Genomic DNA, 24,619 nt, shown 5'->3' on the forward strand with positions numbered 1-24,619 from the left:
ACATCAGCTCTTGATTTGGAGATCACCAACAGGACTCACTGTGCAGGAGCCTGAGGTCCAAAGATGCAGCCATGTGACTCTTTGGAAACCGAAACCAGACACCAGGTCTCAATAGGGTGAGCTAGAGCAGAACCAGGTGACAGATGGTAGGCCCTCACGATTAAGACAGAAACCCTGAATCGGCAAGGCACGTTCTATCCAGGATGAAAGGCACCGGGTAACCTTGGTCAAATGTCTTTTGAGACAATGGGTAGCACAGTGAGCTTTTATGTAAAGTCTTTCAGAACTTCCCTTTTTCCTGATGAAATCTGGAGAAGAGGAGATGGCCATACTTTTTCAGATTTCCTGTGTTAGGGGGATGGAATGGCTACATGAGAACCTCCCAGTCGGGGACCCACAAATAAGAAAACTGCCAAGATATTTAGGTCAATGGGGAAGAAAAGAGGTGCAAAGTCTGTAAATTGTTCAAAGGGGTTATTGATTCTTGCCTACCACCCCATTTGACTATACGCTCCCCCAGCACAGGGAATGTCTCAGTGTTGGTTCATCCTTGATTCCTCAGCACAGGGCCTGACATAAAGGGACTCAAGAAGGATTTTCAGAATGAATGAATGAAGAAACACTGCTTCCTGAATCTAGCCATGGCACAGCTATAATCCCAGGCTCTCTACCCTTCTCACCCCAATGTTTCATACCCTCTCCCTGAGAAAAACAGAGTGGAGACCACTGCAAAGGAAGAAATGAGGCCAAGAGCCAGCCCCACAGCTCCAGCTAAGGTCTGGGAGGTTAGGGCAAGGCCTTGTCTTTCATTTCATTCTGGACTCAGGCCTGGTATCCTAGGACACTGCAAGATGAATCAGGCCTAAACTCCTCAACACCCTCTGCCTCACACCTACCTCCTCTTCCCAAGTGGAATTAGGAGCATACTTGACAATTTCATCACCCTTGTTATGGGACTTCAAATTCATTCATGTTCATATGGAATCTCTGGAGGAAAGAGCTTTCAATGACAATGAGGTGAAAAAATGGACGAAGCTTTGCAGATGAACTTCCTCAATAGGAGAGTACCAGCTCCTATGGTTCCATGGTTATTGAGGATGTTTCCCTGAATTGAGTTAAACGCTTCTCTAGTGCATTACACTAGGATTCCAGGTGGGTGAAAATGGTCAAGGCAATAAACATGATCGATATACAGTATCTCAAGGTCAACAGTCTTTCCTGTAGAATTAGTGTGTCTTTAGATTGAATGTCATTTCTCAAGGATATGTCGATGTTTGAGGGAGAAATTCTGGATGTGGCTGGTTACATAAATACTCGTGTTACCTTGTTTAATTTTTTAACACAACCTTATGAGGTCATTGAAATGTAAATATGTCAATGCCAGACAAGGCTGGCATTGTCTACATTGCAAAGCCAATGTAAATTGGGTACTAATTTGGGTCAAGGATTATATATATACAACTCAATCCCTGTGTCACTTTGGTGAGTGGTGAAGACAGAGAAGCCGCTGTGCTGTGAGAAGCTCAACTTGCAGATGCACCTGCCCTGGGGGTTGCTCCAGAGGAAGGGTGTCTCCCTTTGTGAGTTCCTGGGACTCCTGGATATTAAAGCATCATTAGAAAAGATCCCAGCCATGGTGATGATGATGATGATGATGATAATGATAGGAATAGCTAAGTAACTCTTAGGCACCAGGAGCTGTTCTGAGTATTTTACAGGAGCTCCTCATGTCACCTTCACAGCAACCCTATGGCAGTGGCTCTCAAACTTCAGCGTGCCTCAGAATCCCCTGGAGGCTCCTGAAAACTCTTATACCTGAATCTATCCCCAAGTTTCTGATTCAGTATCTGGGCTGGGGTTCTAGAATTTGCTTTCTGACAAGTTTCCAAGGGATGCAGGCGCTATTGTCAGAGACCCCACACTGAGAACCACTGCCTAGGAGATGAGGGCTCTTCTATGCCCCATTTTACAAGAGAGGGTAGTCATGGTAGAGGGGATACAGGATCAAGAGTGGGGTCAGTTTCCTTTCTAAAGTAAAGAAATAACTTAACTGCACACCAGGCCAGCAGGGCTTAGAAAAGGAAGCTGGGATTTTGGGCCTTCACCTCCTCCCTCCCCAGGCTGCCTCACTTGCTTGGCAAACTGGACGCTGGGAGTCAGAGGACACCAGGAGAACTGGAATGTGAGCCCCCAGGCCATCAAGGTAAAGCCCCAAGGCTCCTCAACGCCAGTCTCTACAGTTCAATTAGGTTGAGTCTCTGCTAGTGTCATGCTGAAAGCAGGAAAAGACAGGTGAGTCCCTATTAAAAAATTATTCAGGCTGGGCATGGTGGCTCACGCCTGTAATCCCAGCACTTTGGGAGGCCAAGGCAGGCGGATCACAAGGTCAAGAGATCGAAATCATCCTGGTCAAGATGGTGAACCCTGTCTCTACTAAAAGTACAAAAATTAACTGGGCGTGGTGGCACGTGTCTGCAGTCCCAGCTACTTGGGAGGCTGACGCAGGAGAATCACTTGAACCCGGGAGGCGGAGGTTGCAGTGAGCTGAGATCACACCACTGCACTCCAGCCTGGGTGACAGCAAGACTCCGTCTCAAAAAAATATGTATATGTTATTAAATGATACCTGTTACAGAATTATAAGAAATAATTTATTTAGGTCCTTGAGGTAGGTATAGGGACCACAGCAAGGAAGTCTTGCAATGAGAAGGAGAGACTGGGCTCAACTGTGAATACAGCATGGGCAAGTAGGAAATTATAGCCAAGGAAAAGGGTGGGGCAGGGGGGTCAGTGGATGGGAAATGACTATGTGGAAACATCAGGGGTAAGGGAGGATTCTGGCTAAACTCACCTAACAGGATTCTCACTGAGGACAAGCCAAGGCTATCCGACATCACCTGCAGGATGCGGGAGGCTGAGGACCCTGATCAGATATGGAGAATGGGGATTCTTGCTAAACTGACTTAGCAGGTTTCTTTGCTAAAACTGAAATTTCACAAGGAAGTACATAGATGAGTCTAGCACAGCATTAAGAAGCCTGACTAAAGTCTGTTCCAACAAAACGTTTTCTGTCACCACACAGAATGCATGCTGCAGGGAACAGACTGGGCCTCAGCATCTTCCTACCCCCCAGCTTCTGGGAGGGCATTTTGCCTTGTGCCTCCTGGGTGTCTCCTTGCTTGATCATGTCTAGGAGACAAAAGACTTGCACCTTATCATCTAGGATAAATTCAGTGTCAGATTTTTAATCCTCAATCAGGTGACAATGCTTCAGTGACAATCTCAGGAATTAAAAAAATGAAGTTCATTCATTCACCAATTCTTTGTGTGTGTGTGGTTTAAGATAACTTATTTTGCTCATGAGTTTGTGGATCGGAGCCCAGCCACATTTGATAAGATGGAGAAATGAATTCCACCCTTTGAAGACAAACAGGAGCATCACTCTATGGAAGATCATACAGGCTGGAAGAGATTTCTGCAGCCATCTTTGGAGAATACAATATGCTACATATGTTATTAAAGATTCTTCATCACTGCAGTGACTGAATCGAATTCTAATTAAAAACGTATCAGCATCGGTTTAATGAATTTCAGTTGCTGGAAACTTTAGAAACAATATTATAAACATTTTCATGATGAACATCATTCTACATAAAACTATCTGCACCTCTGAAAATTTGTTATTACGTTAATTAAGGCAGAGCTACTAGATTATAAAGTTAAAACTACTGGATAGAAATGGCCAACTTAATTCCCAGCAAAAACCTAATCGAATCTGCTTCATTGAAGAATATTTTACTCTTTGAAAGAAAAATATTCCCATCAACACAGCTTACAAATAAATGTGACTATTTTCATCTATTATTTTTACCAATAGTTTTTTAGATATGAGTAAAATTCCCACTAAAATTTGCATTACAGTTTAATTAAACCTATAAATGAACACAGGATGTACTGGCCCATCTTAAAATAAGTCTTGTGGTCCAGAAGTCTTCTACCCTGATAGTCTTTTATAATTATGTGAGAAATGTATAGTATTTGTAATTGAATTATTTCTAGCATTTTACACTTTTGTAATCGTTTAAGGAGGAGCTTTTTCCCCCATCATATTCTTAAGTTGACTATTGATGCATAATTGGGAAAGTGTATTTATGCAGGTTCAGACATCTTTCTAAATTCTCTTTTGTTCTAATAGCTTTTAATTGATTCTCTTAGGCTTTCTGGGTAGACAATCATATTAACAGCAGGTAGTGATTGATACTTTTTTTTTCATCAGGTTTGATTGGGAAGAATTGATGGGCTTTTCTGTTTTTTTACATTTTGAATTATTATGAATACATAATAGTTGTACATATTTATGGGGTAAATGTGATTTTTTTTTCCAACTTTTATTTTGGATTCAGAAGGTAAATGTGCAGGTTTGTTACCTGGGTATATTGCATGATCCTGAAGTCTGGAGTACGAATGATGCAATCACCCAAATACTGAGCATAGTATCCGATAGTTAGTTGTTCAGCTTTTGTTACCACCCCCTACACTCCTCTAGGAGTCCGTAGTTTCTATTGTTGCCATGTTTATGACCACGAATACACAAAGTTTAGTTCCCATTTATAAGTGAGAATGTGTGGTAATTCCTGTATTAATTCACTTAGGATAATGGCATCCATGTTATTGTAAAGGACATGATCTTATTTACGGTTGTATAGCATTCCATGATGTATATGTACTATATTTTCTGTCTACAATCCACCATCGATGGGCAACTAGGTTGATTTCATGTCTTTGCTATGGTGAATAGTGCTGCAATGAATGTGTGAATGCATGTTTCTTTTTTGTAGAATGATTTGTTTTCTTTTGGACATATATCCAGTAATAGGATTGCTGGTTCAAGTCGTAGTTCTGTTTTAAGTTCTTTGAGAAATCTCCAAACTGCTTTCCACAGTGGCTGAAATGATTTACAATCCCACCAAGAGTATATAGGTGTTCCCTTTTCTCCACGGCCTCCCCAGTGGCTGTTATTTTTTTACTTTTTAATGAAAGCCATTCTGACTGGTGGGAGATGGTATCTCATTGTGGTTTTGAATTGTATTTCTCTGATGATTAGTGATGTTGAGCATTTTTTCATGTTTTTTGGCCACTTGTATGTATTCTTTTGAGAAGTGTCTGTTCATGCCCTTCACCCATTTTTCCATAGGGTCATTTGGTTTTTGCTTGTTGAGTTGTTTAAATTCCTTACAGTCAATATTAGACCTTTGTTAGATGTATAGTTTGTGTCATACACCAATTCTAAAAACACACATAAACATTTTTTTTTTCCACTTTAAGCTCAGGGGATTAGTGTGCAGGTTTGTTGCATGGGTAAATTTCATTATCACTGAGGCTTGGTGTACAAATGATCCCCTCACCATGGTAGTAAGTGGAGTATCGAACCAGCTGCCTTCCAATCAAGGTCCCTCTGTCAGTCTTCCACCACAAGTAGTCCTCAGTGTCATTGTTCCCATCTTTGTGTCCATGTGCATTCAATGTTTAGTCCCCACTTATAAGTGAGACCATGTGGTATTGGTAAAACATTCTTTTTAAAAATATTTGAGACCATGAAAAGAAAACAGAACTGAATAATCAAACATCCCCAATTCCTTATATGATCCCTTCAAAACCCCCAACCAGGGGAATCTTCTCAATATAAACTTTGGAACTTTGTTAATCTCTCACTGCACTCTGGAGGTTTATACTTGTTTTTCTTGTGTCTTGTTTTTCTCCCCACTCCCACGCTCAGCCCTGCAGCAATGGCTGCCTCTCTGTCTTGGTCTCTGTCTTGTCTCATTGTCCTCAAATGAGACATGCAGCTATGGTCCCAAGCAATTCCAATTTCCCCCTCAAATCCACAGGATACACAGCGGACCCAACTTCTACTGTTAAGAACTAACCCACCCTCTGAATAAGAGGTCTGATCTTTATTTGGGATCACTGCTAAGATAGAAAAAGAAAATAGCATGTAAGAATTCTGCATAGAACTCAGTTCTGATTGGAGGAGGCAACAATTTCTTCTCTTAATCACTTCATTTTACATTCACAGTATCCAAGGATGTGGTGCTTTCCTATTGCAGGAGGAGAAATCAGGTAGATGGCAGAAGGAACAGGTCAGATCTTGGGAAGAGATCCTCTGGCCTTCAAATAAAAGTTTGTGGATTATAGATTCAGGAGTGAAGATTAAGAATTTGGGGAGACATTCTGCAAGATCAGCCACCTCTGCCTCTCTGCTTCACATGATTCTCTTGCCTTAGCCTCTCGAGTAGCTGGGATTACAGGCACCTGCCACAACACCAGGCTAGATTTTGTATTTTTAGTAGAGATGGGATTTCACCATGTTGGCCAGGCTGGTCTCAAGCTCCCAAAGTGCTGGGATTACAGGCATGAGCCACCACCCCCGGCCAGCTCCCTTCTTACCTAATGCATCAAGAGGCTTGGCCATAATTTTGTTTAAATATCTTTCAAACTCTGTGCCCATTTGCCATAAAATCAAGATTACTGAGTTAATCTTAGATTTTAGAATGGAAAGGCTGGGCCTCGGAAAAGCAGTTAGGAAAGTTACCTGGACATTTCTAAGTTTCTACGGCGATGTTCCAACTGTCCCAAGCAAAGGACAAAAGCACAAAGTTAGAGGAGCTTCATTAATTATTGACGACTGATTCGTTCACTTACTTAATGAAAGACTTGAAGGAAGGAAGAATCCCCGAATGGAGGAGACTGGAAAGGACGCACGACAAGACGCCTGCGGTCTCTGGAGACCCAGCCAGTCCCCTCCCTCCCCAGGGTCTGGCCTTGACCATTGCATGGCGTGTTTTGGGGGTGCCTTTCTCTACCATGTTCTTCTAAAGCTCAGCTGCACCCACCCTTAAATGGAACAGAAGGCTTCTGCTCGCGGACTCTGCATTCTTCCACCGGGCCCCACCTTTCTGTGGACTGAACAGGAACCACTGAACTAGAGTAAATCTCAGCCCTGCAGGAGACTTTAGTCAAAAACTAGGACTAAAGAAAAGCAGAGTTGGGCTGGTAATCCACACAGGGCTAGCTTTAAACTTCTTTTCATGAATCACTCGCCCAGCGCATTAAGTCGGGTACTTGGTTGATCTGAACCTCAGAGGGAGACTTCCGACCTTCCACTCAGCAGCCCCTGGATCGCGCAGCTCCGGCTTCCCGCCCCCCACGCCTGCCTCGGGTCCACCAGGCAGGCGCGCCGCTCCCTGCGACAGGTTGGGACTGAGCTGCATCGTGCTGCGTCCCGGTGCCCTGAGGCTACGCCCAGAGGCGGCGCAGCCAATCGCAGTGCGGCAGGCGGTGGGGACAGAGCCGCCTGGGTGGCATCCTGGTGGGGGACTTTAGAGGTCAAACTAGCAAACTTGAGGCGGCCGCAGAGGACTGAAGACCCCTGGACCCTGCACTTGCCTGACTGTGCCTGTACAGATGGGACAGAGGCCACCCCGGTGCCCGGCGAGTACCTCCGCTCTGTGAGTGGGCGCATTTCTGGGGTGCTGAGTTATGGTGTTCCTAAGGCTGGTGGGGCAGGACAGGGAAGCTCAACCCCTGCGAGTCGGGTGAAGATGCGCCTTGCTTCTTGCACCACCGCACACGTCCCGTGGCCACAGTGATCCTGAGCAGAGGGTGGGGGCAAGCAGCGTGGGACCTAGCCTGGGACCCCAGCCCAGAGCCCTGGTTTTGGAGAGGCAGATGAGGTTTTGGCAGCACTGGCGACATGACATGTAGGGCTGCGGGAGCAGTGTGTACTCTCCTTCCCACTGTCTCCTGGGAAGGCATTCCAGAAAGGTTTCCTGCAAGAAGGGGAGGTTGGAAAACATAGCTCACCTCCTGCTGTGTATTAGCCAAAAACAAGGTGTGAACTCACCTCCCAATTATTGGGGATCCCTTTATCCCTACTTGGGATTAGAAGTCTCCATTGGTGAGGTTTTGCCTGGATGACCTCAGTACAATTGGTACAAAACCTAGATCAGTTGGTTTCCCAGTTGTTGCCTTTACCTTCTCACACACGAGGTACCTTCATATTTTTCTCATAACCTAAATTATCATCGCACAAACTGTTTCAGCTCCTACAGCTCTGGACAGGCTGCATTTCATTTTGGTGAGTCCATCCAATACCTCCACTTGCCCTGTGTTTCTCCAACCAGATCCCTGGCCTCTTCCACAGTCCTTAGGTAGATGCTTAAATATTTTTATTCTACCGTGGTGGTTCTAGTTTCTCAGGGGGCAGTAAGGTGGGTTTTTAGGATTGGTCTAATCAGATCCTCATTTCTTTTCCCTTCCTAGGTTTTGAAACATGAATCCCTCACTTCTCCTGGTTGCCTTTTGCCTGAGATTAGCCTCAGCTACTCTAACAGCTTAGATGCACAGTGGAACCAGTGGAAGGCAAAGCACAAGAGATTATATGGCATGGTTGGTGGCACCTGAAACCATCCAAAGGGATTCCTGAGAGAATGGTCCTTGATGTTGGGAGATTATAGCCAGAGAGTAGCTGCTAGAGGCCAGCTCTTACCAATAACCTAATGCAATAACCTAATGGCGCCGATTATGAGCATGATATGGGCATATGCTCCTGTCATTTTTTGGCTTGGAGAACAGCTCCCAGAGGCGTCAAGCCTTCCCTGGCCATGGTTTCTTTCCTGTGTCTGTCTGCAGATTCACTTGGTGAGCATGAGTTGGGTTTTAGGTAGAAATAAAGAGCATTCAGTTACATGTTTGCCTCAAGAATGAAGAAGGGTGGAGGAGAGCAGTGTGGGAGAAGAACATGAAGATGACCGAGCAGCACAATCAGGAATACAGTCAAGGGAAACACAGCTTCACAGTGGCCATGAGTGCCTTTGGAGACATGGTGAGTGTGCTGTGGACTGCTGTGTGGACTCTGCGTTTCCTCCCCTCGGTTCTTTACTAAAGTAATCTCTTGCTTTTCAACGTTTTATTTCCTTTTCCTTGAAGACCAGTGAAGAATTCAGGCGGGTGGTGAATGGCTTCCAATACCAGAAGCACAGGAAGGGGAAAGTGTTCCAGGAACCTCTGTTTCATGATATCCCCAAATCTGTGGATTGGAGACAGAAAAGCTATGTGACTCCTGTGAAGGATCAGGTAAGATAGTGTCAGATTCAGACCTCCCATCTCCCCAGGAAAGCCGAGAGGTGATCAACCTCTTTGCTTTAGTGGCGTGTAGAACAACTTGCGGTTCATAGTATTCAGATATATGAGCTGTTGTCAAAGTTTTGCTGTTTGCTTTGTGAATGACAGCTTTTTTCTTCTTTTTTCCGGGTAAGTGTGCATCTTCTTATACTTTTAGTACAGCTGGGGCTCTGGAAGGACAGGTGTTCGGAAAACTGAGAAACTAGTTTTACTGAGTGTGCAGACCTGGTGGACTGCTCTAGGTTTCAAGGCAATGTTGGCTGCGTTTTTGGAGAACCATTATTTTGCTTCCAGTATGTTGCCGACAATGGAGGCCTGGACTCTGAGGAATCCTATCCATATGAAAGAAAGGTCAGTGGAGTTCTTTCTCTTGCTGTCATTCCAGCTCTGCTTTTAGAAAGTGGAGCACTTTCAGAGGTAACAGACACTTTTTTCAGAACTCACATTTGAGATGGTAGAATCTATATCTGCAAACTGTCAGTGCTGTCATTATAAATTATTAGCCTTTGCACAGTTCTATGATTATGTGGTTAACACACAGCTGTTCTTGCTATGTGTCAGCAGGAACGTATAACATAGAGAAGAGCCAAACATAGTAACATCGAGAATATACAAACTATTTTACATATAATACACTTTTCTCCATCGTGAAAAAATTTCTGGTGGATCATAAGCCTAAGGGTCTCATTCAAGAGACTTGAGCTAATGTTTAGTTTCAACTCAACCAACAGCACTTCATTTCCTGGTAAATCCTAAGCTGCAAAGTGCTGAGCATTGTGGTTCTAACTCATGTTGTCCAGAGGGAGGATGGTGGTAATCAAGTCTCTTCCCCCTTTACTTTTAAAAGGAAGAAGCCTGTAGGTACAATCCTAAGTATTCTGCTACTAATGACACTGGGTACATGCAAATACTCCCTATGGAAGAGAAGGCCCTAATGACGGCTGTGGCAACTGTGGGACCCATCTCTCCTGTTGCTTACGGACTTCTTGATTCCTTCTGGTCCTATAAAAAAAAGAAGGTAAGAGTTTTTCTTTGTAGACGCTGAGGAAGAAAAATTGAAAACCACCATGACATACAAGCAGGATGGACTATTTGGTACAAAATATTCAATGTAAATATATGGGTTTGTAGATTTCACATAGTTTATTTTATATATGCAATCTTTCTCTCTTTCTTTCTTTCTCTCTTTTTCTCTTTCTCTCTCTCTCCTTCTTTTCTTTCCTTTCTTTCTTTCCTTTCTTTCTTTCCCTCCCTCCCTCCCTCCCTCTCTCCCTCCCTCTCTCCCTCCCTCCCTCCCTCCCTCCCTCCCTCCCTCCCTCCCTCCCTTCCTTCCTTCCTTCCTTCCTTCCTTCCTTCCTTCCTTCCTTCCTTCCTTCCTTTCTCTTTCTTTCTTTTTTGAGATGAAGTCTCACTCTTGTCTCCCAGGCTGGAGTGCAATGGCACAATCTCAGCTCACTGCAACCTCCGCCTCCTGGGTTCAAGCGATTCTCCTGCTTCAGCCTCCTGAGTAGCTGGGATTATAGGTGCCCACCACCATGCCCGGCTAAGTACTTGCATTCATGGGGTTATGCTTAATGTGCCCATGAATGTACATACTTCATAACTCTTTATAAATTGTTATTTATGGCTTGGTGTAGTGGCTCACACCTGTAATCCCAGCACTTTGGAGACAGAAAGGCTTTGTGACTCCTGTGAAGGATCAGGTAATATAGTGTCAGATTCAGACCTCCCATCTCCCCAGGAAAGCCAAGAGGTGATTGACCTCTTTGCTTTAGCAGTGTGTAGAACAACTTGCAGTTCATAGTATCCAGATATATGAGCTGTTGTCAAAGTTTTACTGTTTGTGGATGGATCACCTGAGGTCAGGAGTTCAAGACCAGCCTGGCCAACATGGCGAAGCCCTGTCTCTACTAAAAATACAAAACTTAGCCAGGCGTGGTGGCATGTGCCTGTAACCCCAGCTACTCACGAGTCTGAGACAGGAGAATCACTTGAACCCAGGAGGCGGAGGTTGCAGTGAGCCGAGATCGAGTAACTGTACTCCAGCTTGGGTGATGCACTCCATCTCAAAACAAAACAAAACAAAAATCATAATTCGTACATTTAAAGGCTTTTTTCATGTTTATGCTTAAGTCTTTATTGGGCATCTCCTATGAGATGGTGCTGTGCTGGCCTTGAGGACATACAAATGAAGCATATACTCACAGCTTCTTCCTCTGGACCTCATATTCCCACGTAAACAAGCAAATCAAAACCTGGCACAAATCCACGGGCAAGTGCAGCACTGCGCAGGCTCTAAAGGGAGCCGGGGACAGTCAGGGCACACACTAGGAAGGTGCTTCCCTCTAGGGGTCAGGGCCGGTCTAAGCAAGTAGCATCTGATCTCGATTTCAATAGTTCATAGCTGTCATATGTTGGACAGGGCATGAGGGGGCAGTTTCTCTTTGTGCAGTATTATTTCAATTTTTAAGTAACGAGCATTCATTATTTTCATGAGATAACAGATTCAGAAAGTATGTAGTTCAAGAAAAAAGTTAAAGAATTGATAGAGGAGAAGAAGGAGGAGGAAGAGGGGGAGAAACAGAGGGTCCTCAGATAACTTGATAAAGGCGAGTCTCTCATTTGGGGACTGATGTTCCTGAGATCTGTGCGGACGCTGCTCAGCGGGTCCATCACACAGCACAGGCCTGAGGAAGCACCACTGCCCAGCTGGACTCCAGGACACTCCACGCTCATCTCAGTCACACAGAATCTCTCAGAGGATGGTGGCTGTTGGCTCCAACTTACCATTCCCAGCCAAGAGAAACAGGGAGGGGGCTTTGCTAAGGGCTAAAGGAGGGATGGACAACGAGGAGATAAACCAGGACAGTGTTCTGATGAGACTGCTTTAGTGAGGATGCAGAGCAGTGGCTCTGCTCAGAACTCCAGAACACTTGCTCCCTTCCGCTGCCCCACTCCCCACAACCACACACACTCCCCTCACCCCAACCCGGGGCAGTATGTTGAGCTCTGAACAGAAGCGCTCTTTCCCTGGCGCTTTATATTCTTTCCTCTTCAGTCACATTCAAGAGCAGCACAAACTGCGAATCACCGAGCACTCAGGGGTGTCCAATATAGGTAAAAAATAAGACTAAATTCTTGGCTTTGTGTCTGTAATTCTGAAAAAAGATTCCAGCAGTGACTTCCTGTTTCCATTACAGCATGGAAGGAGTTTGGAAGTTGTAACCATCTACTAACAAATAAAAACCTGAATAAATTTTAAAATCAACAACTCTTCTTAGATCCCTAAGACAAGCGAAGTCATGAAGCAAACCACTGCCCTAATACCTGGAAAGAGAAAGGAATACCGAGAATCGCAACTCACAGGAGCGGAGACCATGGCCAGAGGCCTCTGCAGGAACAAGTGCCTCCTAAGAAAAACCAAGCTGTAACTGACAAATTGCCAGAGTCAGGTTGTGGACAAATCGCAGCATTAAAACTCAGCCCTGGGTTCGGTCCTGGCTTTGGTCCTGGCTTCGGTCCTGGGAGTGCCCTCAGGTTTTATAGCTTCAGTAGCTCCACCAGGCTCTCAAAGTGAAAACCTGAGAATTCCCTTATGATTCCTGCTGGGGACGGAAAAAGTAACAATTTTGGAATCTGCCAGAGCATTCTGTTCTCCTTAATAAGGCCTACACTCAAGAGACACTGTTTTACCAAACTCTAACCTATTTGGGTTTTATCAAAGCTTAACCGACCTGAGCGAGGAAATACCCAACTCCAGCCTGCTTTAGCCTTCCAGGTGGAGAAGGGTAGCACCAAACAACAGCCCACTTTGGCCTCTCTCTTCTGTCTAAGGAGGGAAAAACTGAGAGGCACTTGTGAATTCCATAGTGTAGGGACACAGATTTGTTAAAAAACTGCAACTCACAGGACTAAGGAGTGCTTCTCCTCCCTCTAAACCACACCACCACTTTCCTAAAGGGTCATTTATCAGAGCTTCTTTCACCGTACCTCAAGTTTCTCTTTCAAAAGAAAATTACAAGGCATTCTCAAAGGCCAAAAGTGAGGTAGGAAAGTAGGGTCTGGAGGCAGAAAACATAAGGCCGATTCACACTTTAGCTATGACAGGAAATATCCTCTCCATAGGGTATAGATCAAGTAAATGACTTTGTAACTTTACTTCATCCTCTCCATTTGCACAGGGCATATGCCAAGTAACCAATGGAATCCTCTAGAGGGTATTTGCACTCCCCCAAATCTGTAACAGGGCCTTTGAGCCCCTATGCTCAGGCCTGCTCCCACACTGTGGAGTGTACTATTATTTTCAATAAAACCCTTTGTTCCTTCCTTGCTTCGTTTGTGGGTTTTGTCCAATTCTTTGTTGAAGACACCAAGAACCTGGACATCCTCCACCATTAACAAAAGCACAACTTGAAGAGACAGAACAAGCCTCAGAACAAGAATCAGGTATGTCATGGGTGTCAGAGCAATCAAACCAGGAACTTAAAATAGCTATGATTACTATGCTAAGGGTTAATGGAAAAATTAACAAGTGAGAACACATGGACAATGTAAAAAGAGAGATGAAAATTCTAAGAAAGAATGAAAAAGAAATGGCCTCTCAAATTGTGGGGTAAATTTGTTCTCTGAAGCTGCCTTATCTGCCTAAAGTCCGGACCTACCAAAGAGGAAAATAATTACCTCTGCTTCCCTCTCCGAGCTTTCATTAACTGGGCTCATGTTAAGAGGAAAGAAACTGAAGTCTGTCGACAAACCTGGACGAAGTTTTGTCACAAACCCCTGTCTGCCCTGCGGGCCCAACAGACTTTGTCCCAGACCACTGTATGTTCTTGAAGCCCATCAACTCTCCCTGGCCATCATTTATTGCCCCTCAGCAGAAATCCTCTTCTGCCCCCTCCCATAACCTGTTTTTCCAGGATCCAGGCCCTGACTTTGTAACCTCCAGAGAGTATATAAGCTTCTGCATCCCACTGGGGAGTTGCATCTTCATTCTGAAGTCTCCGCGTATACATGTTAAACAAATTTGAATGCCTTTTCTCTAATTAATTAATCTAACTAATTAAACTCATTAATGCCTTGTGTGAGTTGACTTTTTAGTGAAGCTTGGGAGGGTGAAGGAAAAGTTTTCCCTTTACTCCTACACTGGTATTATTCATCTTAAAGATGTTTTAGAAGATTAGTGTGCCCCGGTATCACTGAAACACTCTTTCTGAGATAATATTGTAAGATATGTCACTGAAGATTTTAGATAGAATGGTCAGAAAACACAGGAAAGTAACAGGGCATGTGACAAGCCCTTGAGACCTGGCGGGGGTGGGGGCGCGGAGGGGCGGGGAGGGGGGGAGGTGGGGCAGGGTTGAGGGGGGAGGGTGGGGGCACTGTTCACCTGAAGTCTTAAAGCAGAGATGGACAGATTAGGGATGCAGGGCCATAAACATGACCTGGAGCCATGTCAGCACACTGCCTGTGGTGAGCACTCTTCTATGCTTTGATGTAGGATTAAGGAACTTCTATACTTCTATGCCCTTGGGGTTTGTCAGCCAAACCAGTTCCCATGATCATTGCTTACTCTCTTGTTGTTTCTGTGTGTTGAGCTCCATATATGTGGGGACACACTGAAATAGATCAATGGTGGGCATAATCTCTGGCTAAAATGTAAGCTTGCCAACCAGTGGCCCACCTAGGAAACTTTTGTTCTTCCCCTTCTCTTGCATATTCTCAGAAACGTAAAAAGCACATCAAAAATCACTTTCTTGGACTGACCGTTGTTGTTAAGTCCTGGTAAACTGTGTGTGGAACAGACATGAGTGAACATTTGCCCTCAAACTCCAGTCTCTGTGTCCTCACCTGTTCATAATTTGATGAAAAGCCATTGATTTGTTATACAAATGCAGACTCTGTAAGTGTTTACCAGATAGAGCAATTAACCCACTAGCTCTCTGGTTTATAACCAATAATGTCCCCCATTCCCTCCACCTTGCCCTAGAGCAGTAAGCCTGCTGTTGCGGTGGCTTGGTTTCCTCCAATTAGTGCTTCCAATGAGTAACTTGCTCGCGGCTGTTTTCAACCATTCTCAGAGGACCTTACCCTTTGTCCTTCCAGCTGTTTTGTCTGTTGCTTCTCAATAATTTTTATGTAAAAGAAATCAAGTAAAACAAGTAAGCATTATAAAAAACAAAAATATAGATAAACAAGAAAAACAGGTGGTGGTGAACCCCCAAAGACTCACCCAAAATCTCACTGTACCTGTTTTTGTCTTCTTGAAACCAGTGGTCAACTGGGAACACACTGCTTACTTACGTGCCAAGCACCGCATTCGCCTTGTCATGTATTATGGCATTTGATCATCAGGATAACCCTCATCCCCATTTTACAGATGAGCACACTGAGGTTAGAGAGGTTACGGAGCTTGCCCAAGGGCACAGGGCTAGTCAGTGAGGAAGCCAGGATTTGATCTCAGGAGGTGGAACACCGGACAAACCGGAATGCAGTGCCGCAGGGGTGTATGGGACCTTGGTACTGAGGGCTGGTAGTCATTAGGATTTTGCAGGAGCACTGCAGGGAATGATTTATGCTAAACATGACCTTCTCTACAGTTCACAGGAGCAGCAACCAAGACACCACACCCCTCCCAAGGGACCCAGTTGGGAGGTCATTCCCCAACACACAGTTCCCAACTCTCACCTCCTGCTTCCATTCAAAACTTCCTCAAAAGCACTTCCTGTTTTCTGTGACTCTCCATTGAGTTTTACCCAATGAACGAGAGTCCCTTTAAATGATTAGGCCCAGAAAGGCATTTAAAATGTAATAGCAGTCATGTCCCACTCCACCTTAAGCCAAATAATTATCTCTTGAAGACACTTGCTCTGCAGGCTCTAGATTAACTGATGCCAAGTAGCCATAAAACAACACACACTCTATAGTTCTGGAATGTGTAGCCAGTCACTAACTAACATTACTTCTGTAAACCAATGAGAATTCCCGACGAACAACTTTTGTAATTGCTCACTCTCCTGATTAAACCTTTTGTTTTTCTTTAAAAACTCAGGCCTCTCTTTTGTTCTCTTGAGCACTCCCCAAAGAAACTTGGAAGTGTGTTCCTGGCTGGAATCCTCAATCTTTCTTTAACTAGATTCTGGCTTTTTGATTATTTCAGGTTGGTAGGAACCACCAGCCACCCCTTTCTCTAGCAGAAGATTTCCCCACATCTGAGTTATTTCACCTGCAGCAGGTGCTGGAGCAGGTGGGATGGAAGGGAGAGTAGAGTATCAGATTCTGACCCCTGCCCTATACCTGCAGACCTGTGGTGTATATAATGCAAGGGGAGTGATGCATTTTTTAAAAATCTTTTTTTGTTCTCTTTACAGGGACATTTCCCCTCTATCGCCAGGGGTATTGTTATCTCACAGACTATGGATTTTAACAACAGGAATGCAAATCAAAAAAAGACTCGGTGTTCAGCCTTAGATCTCCCGAACAGAATTTCTGACTTGACAATGGTCCAGAAAGTGAAGACTGAAGAGAGAGGAAAAGGTTTTTAAATTGCAGGACCCAATCTAAAAAGCTACTGTATGAATCTAGAGCAGCGGTCCCCAACCTTTTTGGCACCAGGGACTGGTTTTGTGGAAGACGATTTTTCTGCAGATTGGGGGGATGGTTTCAGGATGAAACTGTTCCACCTCAGCTCATCAGGCATTACTGAGATTCTCCTAAGGAGTGCAAAACCTAGATCCCTCCAATGAGCAGTTCACAATAGGGTTCATGCTCCTATGAGAATCTAATGCTGCAGCTGGTGTGACAGGAGGCGGAGCTAAGGCGGTCATACTTTCTTGTCCGCCAGGCACCTCCTGCTGCGTGGCCCAGTTCCTAACAGACCATGGACCAGTAGGGGTCCACGGCCCAAGGGTTGGGGACCTTTAGACCTAGAGGACAATGTCATCAAGGAATTAATTGTCCATGGTTTGGTGGAGTTGGAGGAAGAAAGAAGTGTCTTCCACCTCACCTGTAAAATGGGGCATAGAAGAGCCCTCATCTCCTAGGGCAGTGGTTCTCCAAGGTGGTTCTCTGACCAGTAGCACCTGTACTATTTTGGAATTTGTTTGAAAAGCAAATTATGGAACCCTGTCTCAGACCTACTGAATGAAAAACTCACAGAATGGGCCCTGCAATCTGAGCCTTCAGGAGCCTCCGGGTGATTCTGATGCCTGCTGAAGTTTGAGAACCACTGCCATAGGTTTGTTGTGAAGATGACACGAAGAGCATGTGTGAAATGCCCAGAACAGTGCCTGTACCTAAGAGTTATTTAGCTATTCCTATCATCGCCATCATCACCATCATGGCAGGGATCTCTTCTAGTAATGCTTCAATTTCCAGGAGTTGCAGGAACTCACAAAGGGAGATGACTTTCCTTTGCAAGCAACCCCCAGGGCAGGTGCATCTGCAAGCTGAGCCTCTCACAGCACAGAAGCTTCTGTCTTCACCACTCGCCAAACTGACACAGAGACTGATTTTCACCTAATGTGTATTTTTAAAAAAATACAGTCATTTGTCACGTAACAACGGGGATATGTTCTGAGAAATGCATCATGAGGTCATCTCACTGTTGTGTGACTATCATAGAGTGAACTTACACAAATCTAGATGGTAGAGCCTTCTACACATTCAGGCTAAATGGTAGGCCACAAGCCTGCACAGCGTGTGACTGTCCTGAATACTGTAGGCAATTGTAACACAATACTGTGTATTTATGCCTTTAGACATATGTAGACATGGAAAAGGTACAATAAAACACAGTCTGAAAGATAAACAATGATGTACCTGTATTGGGCACTTGCCATGAATGGAACTTGCAGGACTGGAAGTTGCCTTGGATGAGTCAGTGACTGAGTGAGTGAGTGAAGTAAACGTGTAGGCCTAGGACATTACTGTAAACTATATACTGTATACTTAGACTATACTAAAATTATAAAAATAGTTTTGACCAGGCGTGGTGGCTTATGCCTGTAATCCCAGCACTTTGGGAGGCCAAGGCAGGCGGATTGCCTGAGGTCAGAAATTCGTGACCTGTCTGGCCAGCATGGTGAAACTCTGTCTCTACTAAAAATACAAAAAAAAAAATTAGCCGGGCATGGTGGCATGCCCTTGTAATCCCAGCTACTCGGGAGGCTGAGGCATAGGAATTGCTTGAACCAGGTTGGTGGAGGTTGCAGTGAGCTGAGATTGCACCACAGCCTGGGTGATAGAGCGAGACTCCATCCCCACCCCCACAAAAAAAATTTCTCTGTATATTCTTATTCTATTATAGCTTTTCTATTGTTATAATTTTAAATTTTTATTTCTACTTTTTCAGCTTTTTAGTTACAAACTGAGACACAAATGCACATTAGCCTGGGCCTATACAGGGTTAGGGTCATCCGTATTACCGTCTTCCACCTGCACATCTTATTGAACTGGAAGGGCTTCAGGGGCAGTAACACGCAGGGAGCTGTCATCTCCTGTGATAATAGTGCCTTCTTCTAGAATCCCTCCTGAAGGAACTGCCTCAGGTGGTTTTATATCTAAAATTTTCTTTTTACAGGCAGGAGTATACTTTAAAATAAGAATAAAAAGTCTAGTACAGTAAATACATAAACCAATAGCATAGTTGTGCATTATCATTATCAAGTATTATATGATGTACACAATTGTATGTGCTAGACTTTTATATGACTGGCAGCACATTACACCAGCATCACCACAAATACGTAAGCAGCACTAAATGTTTCCACAGGTATGATGCCAGTAGGTGATAGGCAGTTTTCAGCTTCATTATAATCTTATGTGACCACCACTGGCCATGATGTATGTAGTCTGTCCTTGACTGACATGTCATTATGCAGTTCATGTCCGTATATATCGTTATTTTGTTGAGATATACTTTACTGTAACATAAAACTCATCATCTTAAAGTATTTGGTGGTTTTTAGTGTATTCATTATCTTAAGCAACTATTACCACATCTAACTCCAGAACATTTTCCTCACCCCAAAAATAAGTCCTGTATTTATTAATCAGTGTCTGAGTCTGTTTTCTGTTGCTTACAGCAGAATATCTGACACTGGGTCTTTCCTAACGAAACAAAATTTATTTCTTACAGCTCTGGAGACTGGAAAGTCCAAGGTCACAAGAGGTGCATCTGGTGAGAGCCTTCTTGCTGGTGGGGACTCTGAGTCCCAAGGTGGCACAGGTCATCACATGGTGAAGGGGCTGAGTGTGCTAACATGCTAGCTCAGCTCTGTTTTTCTCTTCTTATTAACATACCAGTTTCATTCCCATGATAACCCATTAATCTATTAACCCACGAATGGATTAATCCATTCTTGAGGACAGAGCCCTCATGATCCTATCATCCCTAAAATGGCCCATCTTTCAATGCTGCCATATGGGGATTAAATTTCAACATGAATTTAGGAGAAAAAATTCAAACCATAGCCCACAGTTAGGTTCAATTCCCTCTGCCTTCATTTGCATAATCTATTTTCTGCTTCTATAGATTTCTCTATTCTGGGCCTTTCATGTAACCGGAGTCATAAAATATGTGATCTTTTGTGTCTGGCTGCTTTTATTTAGCATCATGTTTTCAGGGCTTGTTCATATTATAACATGTATCAGTACTTCATTCCTGGCTGAAAATACTGCATGGCATGAATACACTGTATGTATTCCATTGTATGAATATTAATCCATTCATCAATTGATGAACATTTGATTGCTTTCACTTTTCTGGCTATAATGAATAATGTGCTAGGAACACCTGTGCATACATTTTTGCATTAACATATGTTTATCAATTTCTTGGGTATAGTCATAGGAGGGGAATTGGTATGTGTAACTTTTGAAGAAACTACCAGATTGCTATCCACAGTGGCTATGCCGTTTTACCTTCCCACATAACTGATGAAAGGCAAGAAAATTGGATACTTGTCTGAACTTTCATTTCTGTTTTACTTCTTCGGTTTTTCTTTTGGATTGTAGAAGTGAAAATTATGTATGCCTTGTTTCTAATTTATGATTTTGATTGAGATGGATAAGATAGTGAAAATAGTATTTTATTGGAAATACTAAACTTTGATAACTAAAATTACAGAATATTTGAAAGCTTCTATTTTAAAACCTTTCTACATTACAGTCCTGTCTGCATTAAAGGATTCAGTGGAAAAATGAGAAACCAATAGAAGCAACATCAGTATACTTTGATCCAATGTGCTGTCCAATTTATATTGGCTTTGGAATGTAGATAATTTCATCCTCATCTTTGGTAAGCATAAACTTTTGGCTAATGACATACCATCTCCAAGCCTTGGTTTTATTTACTATAAAATGTAAATAATTCCAGTGGCCTCATAAGGTTGTGTTAAGAATTAATTGAGATAATATGCATATTAATATACCAGTCATATTCATGAATCCTCTCTCAGAAATGGACATATTCTTGAGAAATGACATTAAATCCAAAGGCACACAAATGCTGCAACAAACGCTGTTGAGGTTGAGATACTGTATACCGACCATGTTTATTGTTTGACCATTCCTACTCATCTAAAATCCTACTGTAATGCACTAGAGAAGTGTTTAACTCGATTCAGGGAAATACCCACAAATATCATAAACCAAAAGACCTGATTCCCTCTCATTCAGGACGGTCTCCTGCCAGGTTTCTTCCCTTTCTTACCTTCATTGTCCTCAAAAGCTTTCTTATCTGGGAATTCTACATGGGACCATGAACGAATTTGAAGTCTTGCGAGAAGGGTAATAGAACTGTCAAATATTCTCCCAATTCCACTAGAGAAGAGGGGGTAGGGGTGAGGCAGAGGGTCTTGATCAGTTTAGGCCTGATTCATTTGACATTGATGGAGGAGACCAGGTTTTGAATGATTAAGCCTTGCCCTAACCGCTAGCCCTTAGCCAGAGCTGTGGAACTGGGTGTTGACCCCATTTCCTCCTCTGCAGTCTCCACTCTGTTCCACCCTGGAATAGGGGATGAAATGCTGGGGTGGAAAGGGCAGGGAATTTGTGATCATGGTAGCACCATGGCTGAATTCAGGCAACAGTGTTTTTTCATTCATTCATTCTGAAAAATTTTATTGAGTCTCTTTAAGTCAGGTCTTGTGCTGAGGAATCAATGATGAACCAACACTGAGACATCCCCTGTGCTGGGGGAGCTTACAGTCAAATTGGGCGGTAGGTGGGAATCAATTTCCCCTTTGAATGACGTATAAACTTTGCACCTCCTTTCCTCCCGATTGAACGAATGTTCTGGGCAGTTTTTTCATCTGTGGGTCCCTGAGTGGTGAGGTTTCCACGTCGCCATTCCATCCCCCTAATAGAGGGAATCTGAGAAAGTGTGGCTACCTCCTCTTCTCCAGATTTCACAAGAAAAAAGAAGTCTTGAAAGACTTTACATAGAAGTTCACACATTGTCTCAAAAGACATTTGACCAGGGCTACCTGGTGCCTTCATCATTGATGGAATGTGCCTCACTGACTCAAGGGTTTCTGTCCTAATCAGGAGGGCTCACCATCTGTCATCTGGCTCTGCTCTAGCTCACCCTGTGGTAACCTGGTGTCCGGTCTCCATTTCCAAGAAGTTACATCACTGCACTGTGGAACTGCAGGCGCCAGCACAATGAGTCCTGATGGAGAGCTCCAAATCAAGGGCTGATGTTCCCACTCAGGGAGAACAGGTCTCCACAAGAGCGGTGCAGCTATTAGAAATCTGCAGCTTTTGAAGTGTCAATTCAAACACTATCACCACTTTAGTGTTCTTTCTCAGGAAGCACAACATCCATGTTAACAGAATGAGTGAAGAATCCATCTTCTGTCTGCCATCAAAAGTTATAGCAAAATGTGTAGGATCATAAGTGGCATCAAGGAATATAAACTCTTCTTTTTTTTGTTTACTTGTAGTTTTTGAATTATGGTTTTGCTCTTTCATTCAAGCTGGAATGCAGTGGTGCAACCATGGCTCACCACAGACTCAACTCCTGGCCTCATGTGATCTTCCCGCCTTGGCCTCCCAAAGTGCTTGGATTACAGGAGTGAGCTACTGCGAAACTCTTCTATTTTAGATCTAAATACTGTACCATGGACATCTTTCTTTGTCAATACATTCAGAGTTTCCATTGTTGACCCTATTGTAAATGATTTAACAATCTCCTTTTCTCTTATTGATGAGTATTTCAACTTTTTTATGTTTCATGTACAAATAATACTGTACTTTATATCTTTGCATGTGTATCTTTATAGAGATGTGCAAATAGTACTATAAAACTAATTTTTTGAAATGCATCTACTTGCTGAAAAAATGTGATTTCATTGTGTGCTCCTACCTGTAGTGAATTAGCATATGCATTTCTTCACAACTTACTAATTAACTCATTTTATAGGCAAAATGTGATGTAATTTGTTGCTGTAATTTCCATGTCCTTTGCAGGAAGAGTTCAATTTCAACTTTATTATTATCATTAATTAAAGTTATTATTATTTCTCCACCACGTTAATCATCATTATGATCATTACCACAAATAATAGATGCTAACAATAGTCATCCTGCATTAAGAACACCCTACATTAAGAACCTACATCCCATGCACTTTCCACACAGGCTTGATTTGATTCCATTCACGCCTCACAACAACCATGTGAAGAAAGAATCATGAAGCAATTGTATAATTGAAACACAAAAGGAAAGTTACTTGTGTGCCCTTGGTCAAGTAATATGGACAGTCTGTGCTTCTGATCTTCGAATAGAAAAATATAAATAGTAGTATATTCATTATCTACTACATGGGGATGTGTCAGAAATTAAAGTACTGTGTATCTGCAAGGCATTTTATGCCACCTATGAATTGTTCATTGATTATATAGTGTGTCTCATGTTTCAGTGCACTGGGAAGGATGGATTATAAGGGAAAGACTGAGAAAATGCAGAATTTGGTGCAGGGTTTCCAGTGGAAAAGACATCTTGTTTCCCAAACAACAATTGGTCACATACTGAAGACACACAACCTGCCTATGAACTGGAGAACGCTACTGAAATCTTAGAGGAAGCTTGAGATTTTCCTCAGACAGGTGTTTACTATTCAAGTTGGCACAAATGGGTTTTGTTAAAACCCATTTTCTTTCTATTCTGCCTGTATCTGGTGCAAGATAGAACTGAAGAGGATATAAAGCAGCAAGGTGCAATTTGAAATCAGAATGGCAACAATGGAAGAAAATGGTCTTGGTTCAACCCAATGCTCACCTGCAATCACTTTTATTAAGGATGACCAACTGGAACAAAATTGTTTATTAGTCTTCTCATGATAATTTCAAGTGTGTTTTGATTTGAGAATTTCTTTATGAAAGTCTTCAAAAATCCCACCTCTTAATCCATGGAATTTTCTCTGGAGTCTGAAAATTCCCCAAATCTTTGGAGACTTGATGGTTGTTCACTGGTCAAGGGCTCTATAAAAGTTTTCTGGGGAGCTTGACTCAGTGGTCAACAAAGGCCCTTGCAAATCTTCAGTCTGATTCTGGGATCCCCAAGGAGACCTGGAGCCTTTCTCAACATCTTTTGATTGGAAAGAGCATGTGCTTCATCCTCTGTTGCAACAGAAATAGCCATTGTGAAGCTCCATGGTGAGGTGCAATGAGTTTATTCAACCACGTGTGGGCTGGATAGGCTCAGATTTACAGGTATGCTTGAGCTCTGTTTCATACTCAATGTACAGATCCAACAGATGACTGGATCAGTTGTACTCTTCATCTTCCTTGTATTTTGGGAAGCATGAAGTGCAGTGCCATCTTATTGAGGATGTTCTGCAGATGCTAAGTGGTGGGGACGAGGATCACAATGAAGACAACTGGCCCCATGACATGAGGAATCATCTGGCTGGAGAGGCCCAGGTGTAGCAGTTATGGGCTATTACTTCACCAAACAGGTGATGTTTCACATCTCAGTGTAACAGAACATTTTGCCTGTCAGTGCCTAGCCACTGTTTACAATCAGAGCCAAAAAGCCTTCTCTGAAGCGGAAGAAACTTTTGGGAAACATTGCACCTATAGGCAGACCCTTCATGTTAGAGACACAGCTGCTTGCCTTGGTTTAGGCTGCTACCAAAACTCCCTCCATGTTGGTAATCAAAGCAAAACAGAGATGGAGCCAGAGCCTGAATCAGGTCATAAAACAAACAAACTAATTCACAAGAGTCTTAGCACTTCAGTGGTATTGTTCCCACCCTCCTGTGGAAAGGTCTGGACATTTTGACATAAACTGGCTGTGGAGTAGGCAAGAGTGCTGGTTAGCTTTTCATTGATTGATACGGCATTGCTGACATTTGACTACTTTTCACCTTCAAAATAGCCATTTCAAGTCATTCAGTGTAATACTAGGTCTAAGTTTCAGTTGTACTTCAAAT

At 43.3% G+C, this 24,619-nt stretch overlaps 1 pseudogene; it reads left to right on the plus strand.

The window, feature by feature from the left end:
* Positions 1–8,800: 8,800 nt before the first annotated feature.
* Positions 8,801–24,113, plus strand: LOC104673730 (annotated as a pseudogene).
* Positions 24,114–24,619: the final 506 nt, after the last annotated feature.

This window comes from Rhinopithecus roxellana, chromosome 16 (genome assembly GCF_007565055.1).
Source record: "Rhinopithecus roxellana isolate Shanxi Qingling chromosome 16, ASM756505v1, whole genome shotgun sequence".
Taxonomy (NCBI): domain Eukaryota; kingdom Metazoa; phylum Chordata; class Mammalia; order Primates; family Cercopithecidae; genus Rhinopithecus; species Rhinopithecus roxellana.